General features: G+C 46.7%; 2 long non-coding RNA genes across 2 annotated transcripts; both read left to right on the top strand.

The window, feature by feature from the left end:
* The first annotated feature begins 276 nt into the window (after positions 1 to 276).
* On the top strand, positions 277 to 5,510 carry LOC120683738. The gene is made up of 4 exons (XR_005678898.1): positions 277 to 407; positions 2,964 to 3,125; positions 3,213 to 3,366; positions 5,309 to 5,510. It is a non-coding gene; the product is annotated as an uncharacterized LOC120683738 (long non-coding RNA).
* Positions 5,511 to 8,611: 3,101 nt separating this feature from the next.
* Positions 8,612 to 9,462, top strand: LOC120683157. The gene is made up of 2 exons (XR_005678686.1): positions 8,612 to 8,918; positions 9,009 to 9,462. It is a non-coding gene; the product is annotated as an uncharacterized LOC120683157 (long non-coding RNA).
* The last annotated feature ends 825 nt before the right edge of the window (positions 9,463 to 10,287 follow it).

Below are 10,287 nucleotides of genomic sequence, written 5' to 3'. Positions count from 1 at the left end.
GTAATGTAAAATTGCTCTTTGTGGAATAATGGCAATGTATTCGATTGTAAACGGTATGTGCATATGCTGATTCTGGGCGTATGTTGGAGCACATACCGGGACTACCGGATTTGATATTATTTTGGATGAATGACGTGTCGGTTATTCGTGTCTCTAGATGTGGGATAACACGCGTCATGCTCTCCGGCAAGCACGTGTTAACTCTCATCTGGATAATAATGACCGGCAGTTCGTTTAAAATAGTATCAAATTGGGCGGTTCTCACAGAGGATGTGGGCAATTGTGGTAACTGTGACTCAGGGGATTGTGATGTTTGTCTTGGTATCATACGCCGTAGGAGCAATTGTGTTCTTCTCGAAGATTTATCAAAAGTCAAGAACTTGGCCTTGATGTCCGAATCCAAGGCGGTATGCCCTCACTCCTAATTTACCTCAATTATAATTATGCCATCGTTTCTGTTGCAGTACCAATATCAATATTTGATATTAATTAAACATTTAGACCAGATTTTTTGTATGCATTGCTAACATGGTGCATGGCGTCATTGCGAACATAGGCTGTGAATTTGCTAGCATCGGCTGAGTACCAATATCAATGAGATATAATTAAGACATTTAGACATAATTTTTGTTTGCATTTTAGTAATGATGTCATGGATACTTTATTTAGCAGTACATAACTTAAGTCAGAAGAAGCATATGGAAAAACTCATATTCTGTTAGTTTGCTTCAGCCGCAGCATCTTCCACTCTGATCTTCCATGTGAAGGGTATTTATTGTTTAGGGGATGATAATTGGATTTGCCAATGTTGATGGGTTTGCATTCGGTGTTCAAGCAAGAAATAAATATTATATTTTTATTTCCATTACATTGATATATCCTGAGACCGGCACACCAGGAGATATAGGATATTGGTACGGATACCATTTTAAAGTATGAGTGACACATAGGCTCATATTTTAAGTTCTTTAAATAAATCACACATTTGGACTGAACCTTATTTTTATTTTTCTGTGTACATGTTATGGCTGTTGTTGGATAGAGGGATTGGGGAGCCAGAGAGGGGTTGATGTGCTACAGTGCCCACGGAACTGTTCACAGCAGTGCTACAGCGGCGGATAGGGTTGTGGGGGCGCTAGGAACGCTGGCCGCGGGATTTTGCCCATGGCCGGCAAGAGAGAAGGGATTTTCTTCTAATCTTTTACTTGATTAGATTGATACATCTCCTCTTCTTATATAGAGAGATTTGACTTTGCCCCTAAACAAACAACTAATTAACCCTAATGGGCTAAGGCCCAACATGCCCTCGATCCCTCTAACACTACTCTCCACCCGGACATGCAGCTCGTCCTCGAGCTGCAACCTAATGATGACGTTGATGATTCGACTCGATATAAACCTAACACCTAAAAATAAGCCTTTTACATCTCGGCTTATTTTATTATTCTCAACCTGAAATAGTTTGGGACTCTTGGCCTCCTGAACAGAAGGTGGACACCATCTACGAACCGGATCTATACGTCTACAGCCACCTAGATCCCAGGGAGACCATCGCAACGAGAGGGGAGGACAAGTATGGCCACCGAAAATTAGTCGCAACAGCAACCAGCGGAGACGTCCTCGTGGCGGCCGATGACGGAACATGATGGCGCTAGGTAATGTGCCTCCGCTGATGACAAGGAGGAAAGCGCCTCCCCTATTGCTGCTGTAGAATTGGAGCTCGCTACCATACGAGCGCTTGAAGATAGCGGCGAGTTGGCGTGAGCGCTGGTGGCCGTCCGATGGGGCGAGGTCGCGCCCCCATTCGCCGAGGTCGATCGCCGTCAAAGCCGCCTCGTGCATCTCCAAGCACATCTTCTGCAGCCGGCGCCGCGCTAGGAGGCCGCGTGCTGCAGCTGCAGCCGCACCGCCGCCGATGCCTGGATGACATCCACGCCCTCGAAGAAAGCGCGTGCGCAGTGCTGTTGCGGTGGCGCGGGGCTAGTGGCGGTGAACGGAGGGATTAGCGCAGGAGGGAAGGACAACGGCGCCGGATTGCTGCTCTCCGCGGCAGCCAGGAGCCCGTAGGCTGGTTGCGGGACTTGCGGCGCGAAGAAATCCTCCGGGATAACCGGATCTAACGGCCGAGGTGGCTGCGCTGAGGGTGATGGCGTGCCTTTGACCGCCGCCAGCCGCGTCAACTGGTGTGAGGTCGCCGCGATGGAGGAAGGCGGCAGGCACTCACCCGGCGCAAGGACTGCTGTCGGCGGCCACCCGGGTGTGGATGGCGGGCACACGGGCATCGAGGGCGGCAACCAGACGGGCGGCGATGGCGGAGACCACACGGGTGTCGAGGGTGGCAACCAGACGGGCGGCGACGGCGGCGACCATACGGGCTTCGAGGGCGGCCATGCGACTGGGGCCAGGGCCGCCATCCGTGCGGAGAAGTCGTCCACCTGACGCTGCAGGCCGTAGATTGCCGCTGCCAACGCCGCCAAAGCGTCCGTGGGCGGCGCAGACTGCTGTACAGGCAGCGGCGGCGTGGTGACTGTGTCGGTGTTGAAAACTGGCGGCGCGGCGGGTGAACAAGGGCCGGCCATGGCCGCTGTGGTGGGGAACATGGACGTTGCAGTAGAGTGGCAGATCGGGGCCTGAGCTCTGATACCAGATGTTATGGTTGTTGTTGGATAGAGGGATTGGGGGGGGGAGAGAGGGGCTGCTGTGCTACGGTACCCGTGGTACTGTTCACAGCAGTGCTACGGCGGCGGCTAGGGTTGTGGGGGTGCTAGGAATGCCGGCCACGGGGCTTTGCCCACGGCCGGTAAGAGAGAAGGGATTTCCTTCTAATCTCTTATTTGATTAGATTGATACATCTCCTCTCCTTATATAGAAAGGTTTGACTTTGCCCCTAAGCAAACAACTAATTAACTCTAATGGGCTAAGGCCAACATGCCCTCGACTCCTCTAACAATACATTTATCTAGTTTATTTCTCAAGAGGATTTGAAACGCTGCCCAACATTTACCAATTTGAAGACACTGTTACTCAGCGACTATTGGTGTGTGACTCTCAACATGGACGCACTAACTCGGATTCTCAATCAGTCACCACGTTGAGAGAAGCTAACGCTCGAACTTTTCTCGGAGGTATATATTTTATGACTGGAAATTGCTCTGTTTCACAGCTATTATACATTATATATTCATCTTAGTGGAATTATTTATGTACTACAGGGACCTTATCATCAAGTGGAAATGAAAGGAAGCTACAGTTCAATACAGAGATCAGCTGGAATATCTGAACATCTTAGGATAGTGGAGGTCAAATTTGAACAGATTGATGCGAGAGTTCTCAAAGTTTTGAAGCTCTTGTGTACATTTAACATACGTAAGATAACTAGCCCACTACTCATTATTTCAGTATTTCTTTAGTTGATCTTCACCTTCATACTAATGGATGGAAACATAGAAACAGCTACGTTTGTTAGAACATCATATATTGGGAATATCAAATTAATGAGAAATTGAAACCACATACTTCATTTCGTGGGGATAAGGGACACATTTTCACCTGTTCTGTTGTTGGGGTACTATCTACAAAGCTATCAAGAGAGCTGTTGTGCTAGTCCAATTGAATCGCATGGTCATATGTACAGCAGTCTTACATTCTGATTTGTTCTGAATACTCTACTAGTTCATTTTTCATTTGTTCTTAGAGTTAGCACAAATAATTCAGTTTAATATTTATGAAAAAGAATGTTATCTTGCTGATTAGTTCTGAACAGTAGCCCAAATGTGTAAATTTATAATTCTAAGAAATAGTATAATATGATTACTTGTTGCCGTATTGCGTCACTTTTTTGTTTGAAGGCTAACTGCTCTTATTGACCGTATTATTCATGGCCCAGTTCCTCATAAAGTTGATTGCATGTATTAAAATAGACAGCATGGCCAGGGCCATACATTAGCATGGCATCATTACATTGAAGCTCTTTCTTGAATATTCTGTTTGTTGCTTGATATCTGTACATTGACTTCATAATCAGCTTGTATTATTTGTTTTTCTACAACAACAACATAGCCTTTTGTCCCAAGCGAGCTGGGGTAGGCTAGAGATGAAACCCAAAAGACACAAAGGTCACGGTTCAGGCATGTTGATAGCTAGTCTCCAAGCGCTCATATCCAAACCTATCTCTTTAGAGATATTCCAATCCTTAAGGTCTCTCTTAACCGACTCGTCCCAAGTCAGTTTAGGTCTACCTCTACCCCTCTTTACCTTATCGACACGCTTTAGAACTCCACTACGCACCGGCGCCCCAGGAGGCCTCCGTTGTGTTGGTCCAGTGATAAAGCCCCCCTCTCCCCCACTCTAACACCTGGGTTTTAGGGTCGGAGTGGCTAGAGGGGGTGGTCTAAGTTGGTACCAGAGCCAGGTCCCGGGTTCGAAACCCACCGGCCACACATTTCTTCCGCTGCGTGATTTCCCCTGCGGGGTTTGCTGAGACCAGCAGCCAGTAGCTAGCAGCCAGCAGCCACAGGCGCGGCGCGGCGTGGCACGGCGCGGCTCGCTCGCCGTAGGGGGAATGTTGGTCCAGTGATAAAGCCCCCCCTCTCCCCCATTCTAACACCTGGATTTTAGGATCGGAGTGGCTAGAGGGGGTGGTCTAAGTCGTTGGACATATCCAAACTATCTCAACCGATGTGTTAGTTAAGTTTCTCCTCAATTGGTGCCACCCCTACCCTTTCCTGAATAACTTCGTTCCCGCAAAACCACCGCTACATCCGCATCTCTGCTACACTCAGTTGCTAGATATGTCGCCTTTTTTTACCGCAACATCCGCATTATTTGTTTTTCTATTCCTCGTATTTCTGTTTTTTTTCCTGGAACTGACTGCCATTTTTGTTACCTGATTATGTTGCAATAGTTTTTGAAACCTATACTCTGACGAGTTTAATTCTTTGATTTCATTTTTCTTTGTACTTGTCCAGTTTACATTTGCTAGCTAGTTTGCTCTCATATGAATGAAAAATCTTAACTGTTATATTGAAACTTGAAGATCTAATTTGATGAGAAATCATTGGTGCTCACATTCTTGTTAGGGTGCTGTTTACCCAGCTTCATTAATTGTAAGATGTAGGTGGTAGACGATATAGTCAGTAAACTAAGATTTTTCTAACAAACATCGAAATAATCAGATTAAGATGCAGCCTGGTAAGGTGAATTCCTTTTTTGGCTGAAGTCTGTCCCAGTATCTTAAGTTATTTTGTCAAGTAAATTCGATGTTTTTATTTTTACAAATAACTTAATACACCTTCAATTTTTTTCACAGGTTTCAGTTTCTGAGTAGGTTGGGAAAATATGTGCTGGCTTTGGAGTTTGGATTTACTCACTCTTGACTACTCACAAGGGAATGTCTAAGTTTGGTTTGGCGAGGCTATAGTTATCTTTCATAAGTTATAGTCAGGGAAACATTTTAGATTTGGCAGCGCACTTGTAGAGAATTTTAAATTATCTTGTCGGAGCATTGTTGCAATGGTAAGGTGAATTCCTTGTTGACTGAAGTGTGTGTCCCACTATTTTGTCAAGTAAATTCGATGTTTTTATTTCTACAAATAACTTAATACACCTTCAATTTTTTCACAGTTTTTTTCGAGTAGGGTGGGAAATATGTGCTGCCTCTGGAGTCCCTGGGTCTACTTTCTCTTGACTACTCCGAAGCATATGGCTAAGTATGGTTTGGCTAGGCTTTAGTTATCTTTCGTAACTTCCAGTCAGAGAAACACTGCAGATTTGGCAGCATCACTTGTATAGACCTTTAAATCATCTGGTCGGAGCATTGTCGGACCAGGTTTATGATCAAGTCGTCATTACATTTGTGTCACACTTTTGGTTCATGCGGATGTATTTGGCTATCACGACTTGGACATACATGCATTCTTAAGCGAATTTTTCATCAGCGAAGAACTGGTACTTTGGCGGCCGCAAGTATGAACTTGGGTCTAATCTACTATATTCTCTATTCCTGTGTACCAATTCTGTACCCTTGTGCGGCCACGTCATCGGCAAAAAACTGCCTGATCGTACATCCAAAGGCTAGCTGTGGTTGCTTGGATCAGCTTCCACCCGAGGCGGCTTCTCCGAACTCTTCCTAACTTATCCTGCTTCTGCCCTCTCTCCGCGCCCGACATGTCTCGCAGACCCGATGCTTCTTCAGTTTTTCTCCCACCTCCGCCACTCCTACCCAGCGGAGCGCCGCTGCTTGGCGCCACCGACGCCGCCGTGCCGTGGCTCAGCCTTCTCCGTCTTGGCTTCGCGACGTGCCCCGCCTCTCCCAGCAACTCCCAGCAACAGCGCTCCACCCCCTCCCTCTTCCTGGCTCTGTCAGCCCGACGTTGCCAAGCCAGCACGGGAGCCTTGGCGCGGCCAAACCCTAGCGGCGCAGCCGGGCTCCATCACGCCCGCGCCGCTCGACCCTCTGCCGCCTCTGCCCAACACCGGCCTCCTAGCCGGACGGCCGACACTCACGCCGGACGCGCCGCCGTAAGTATGTCCTTCATTTTCGCCTGCCCTGACCTGTTTGCATCTACCATTGCTTCTATTTTTGATGTCTCCTGTACATGAATCGTCGTCATCCGGTCTTCTAGCTGCTGCAGAAGAAGGCCAGAGCCGGAGCCATTCGCCGGCCACGTGCCACCCCGTCAAGAGACGGACCAACAACCGCACTACCATGGCACGGTGCGACGAGGTCATCCGCCGCGCTGTCTACGTCTCCGATATCTATCACCAGGTCCTGATCCATTCCCTCCCATGTGTCGGCGTTTACTCGCGTTAATTGTGAATTTTTTCCCCTGTGAATTTTTTTGGTAAGCCCTGCTCCACACCTTGATGAAAATCAGTTTTACAACACGGCTGATGTACATTTGTGAATTACCAACAACTAAGTACTGTTGCTCCATCTACGTCATCTTCAGGTTTAGGAAAGCCAGCCTTAGAACCCCTGCTTCCACCACAGTGAGTGTTCCGACGACAGCTTTGTGATTCCATATCTATATGTTTATTCCCCTGTGATATTGTGTGCTGCTATGTATACTACATCTTATACTTTTTCTGCCTCTGATGATATCAAATTTCCAGTATTCGTAAACCGTTAATTACCATCCAACAAAAGGACAACAGTACCCAAGAGATTTTGTATGCTTGCAATTACATTCCCTATTACTATAACACTGCACCTTTAAAAAGGTACCACATAGATCAGATATGTGGACAGCAGCAGCCCAGCCTGCTAATGATAGTTCCCTACAAATGTTAAAAATGGATCAACACATCAACAACAACATAGCCTTTTTTCCAAGCAAGTTGGGGTAGGCTAGAGATGAAACCCGAAAGAAATAAGTTCAAAGTTCAGGTACATTGATAGCTAGTCTCCAAGCACTCCTATCCAAAGCTATCTCTTTAGAGATATTCCAATCCTTAAGGTCTCTCTTAACCAACTCATCCCACGTCAGTTTAGGTCTACCTCCACCCCTCTTTACATTATCGACCCGCTCAAGAACCCCATTACGCACCGGCGCCTCAGGAGGCCTTCGTTGGACATGTCCAAACCATCTCAGCCGATGCTGGATAAGTTTCTCCTCAATTGGTGCCACCCCGACCCTATCCTGAATAACTTCGTTCCAGACTCTATCCCTCCTTGTGTGCCCACAAAACCACCGCAACATCCGCATCTCTGCTACACTCAGTTGCTGGACATGTCGCCTTTTTTAGGCCAACATTCAGCACCGTATAACATCGCCGGACGAATTGCTGTCCTATAGAATTTGCCTTTTAACTTTTGTGGCACCCTCTTGTCACAAAGGATGCCAGAAGCTTGCCGCCATTTCAACCAGCCAGCTGAAATTCTATGCCTAACATCTTCATCAATGTCGCCATCCTTTTGTAGCACCGATACTAAATACTGAAAAGTATCCTTCTGGACCACCACTTGCCCATCTAGACTAACGTCTCCCCCCTCATGCCTAGTCGCGCTGAAATCGCACATCATGTACTCGGTCTTGGTCCTACTAAATCTGAACCCTTTCGACTCTAACGTGCGTCTCCACAGCTCTAACTTCCTATTAACTCCTGCCCTAGTCTCGTCAACTAGCACCACATCATCAGCAAAGAGCATACACCAAGGGATCTCACCTTGTATATCCCTTGTGACCTCATCCATCACTAAAGCAAATAAATAAGGGCTCAATGCTGACCCCTGGTGTAGGCCTATGTTAATAGGAAAGTCAGTGGTGTTGCCATCACATGTCCGGACAAACGTCGTCGCATCCTTGTACATATCCTTAATGAGGGTAATGTACTTAGTTGGGACTTTGTGCTTCTCCAAAGCCCACCACATAACATTTCTCGGTACTTTGTCATATGCCTTCTCAAGGTCAATGAAGACCATGTGCAAGTCCTTCTTCTGTTCCCAATATCTCTCCATCAATTGTCGTATTAAGAAAATCGCCTCCATGGTTGACCTTCCAGGCATGAACCCAAATTGGTTTTGGGTCACAGTTGTCACTCTTCTTAGGCGATGCTCGATAACCCTCTCCCAAAGCTTCATCATATGACTCATTAGCTTAATCCCACGGTAGTTAGTACAACTTTGAACATCGCCCTTATTTTTGAAGATAGGTACTAATATACTTCTCCTCAAAAATGGATCAACACATGCATGAAAAAAAAATTCTGCTTCTTGCCCCAGCTGTTACATTGCCACTGCTTTACCCACTTCAGGTCTCTATCTCCAGATATGGAATACCTGCTTTTCCTATGATTAGTAAAATTCATCCATCTATGCCTGCCCAAACTATGTTTGACATCATACTGACAAGTCTCTGTTCTTTGCCTGCAACACACTGGGGTATATATCCGCTCGGGCTTATTTGGAGGCACTACAGGTGAGAACAATATGGTGGATCTATTGATTATGTCAGGTGTATTCTTCTCTATTCATTTTGAATGGTTGGATTGTGGATGTGTTGTTGCAGATGCATGTATTTTAGTGGTGCCCTTTGTGTTGTTTCCTCCTGTTGAGATTCGGCAAGCACTTCCTTCTTGGCTAAATCATCTTGCTCTCCCCCCCACTGTGGTTGGACTGACAACCTTTTAGGAAGATAAACAAATATCGTGCTCTATATGTATTCCTTTTACATTTCCTTGCTGCAGTGGAGCTGATCTATGCGGACGGAAGCGTAGATTTCTGATGCTTCACCTACTCAGTCAGCATTTGCCAATATGTATTTCCTTGCTGCAGCAACACGTACTCATCAACCAGGTGCTTAATTAGACGTAAACTACATCTCCATGAATCAAGCCAAGTAGTACTTTCTTTTTAATATTCACAGACATTGCTCACTGTCCTTGCTCCTTTGTTAAGAGATATGGACCTTTGGTGTATAGGTTCCTGCTAATATTGAGAGGAGAGATCCAAATGTTTCTTCATGTAGCTTTTTTTTTTGAAATTTTTCATGTACCTTTGTTGCTTGGAATTTTTGGCGACACATATCCAGTTTCTTAGATTTTAAAACATTTCATATCAGGTAGCTTATTTCATTGGGTGAATACGGGAATAAACACCTGCTCTAATAGCTTACATTTGTAAGTGCCGATCAGAGGCCTGCGGAAAGTTCCTGAGATCTTCAGCTCAAATTTGTTGCTGTGGTTGTGTGATATCCAAGGGAAAGAGGAACTTCAGATGCTACATATAATTTGCTCCTCATGAACTGTGATTCATTGCAATTTCTATGAAAGGTTCTTAGGTTCAATTGTTTCAGAAACTCTGTATGCCATTGTTAGACAAATAGATTGTCTGTCTTGCGTATAATGGGCTTGGGCTGTGTCACGCCTAGGCCCATGGGCGGCTCATCCGAGCCTGCTAGATGATAGGGAGGGCAATCTCGTGGGATCCTATTTCTATAAACCCTAACCGAGATTGCCCTATATATGTACACCCTTGTATACCCTAATTATCAATCAATATACGCAATTATCATTGCCTTCATGGTATCAAGAGACCGAGCGCTTCCCGATCTCACTTCCGCTCCCTAGCGTGCGCTGCTGCCGGCGCCGCGATTCGCACGTGATTCCCTCGCATTGCGTCCACCAGCCCCATCTCGCACCGGCTCCTTGCTGTCGCTGCCCGATGGTTGGCACCCTCCTTGCCGCGGAGGCCTCCCAGCACGGCGCCAGCGACGCTGCTGCAGAGCAGGCGCGCGCCGCCCGCCATGCGGCCTGCCAGGCCGCGCTCACTCGCGCCCCCGAGGCTGA

The sequence above is a fragment of the Panicum virgatum genome, chromosome 7N (assembly GCF_016808335.1).
Source record: "Panicum virgatum strain AP13 chromosome 7N, P.virgatum_v5, whole genome shotgun sequence".
Classification (NCBI taxonomy): Eukaryota; Viridiplantae; Streptophyta; class Magnoliopsida; order Poales; family Poaceae; genus Panicum; species Panicum virgatum.
Note: the sequence above shows the minus strand (reverse complement) of the source record. Positions and strands in the feature narration are given on the sequence as shown.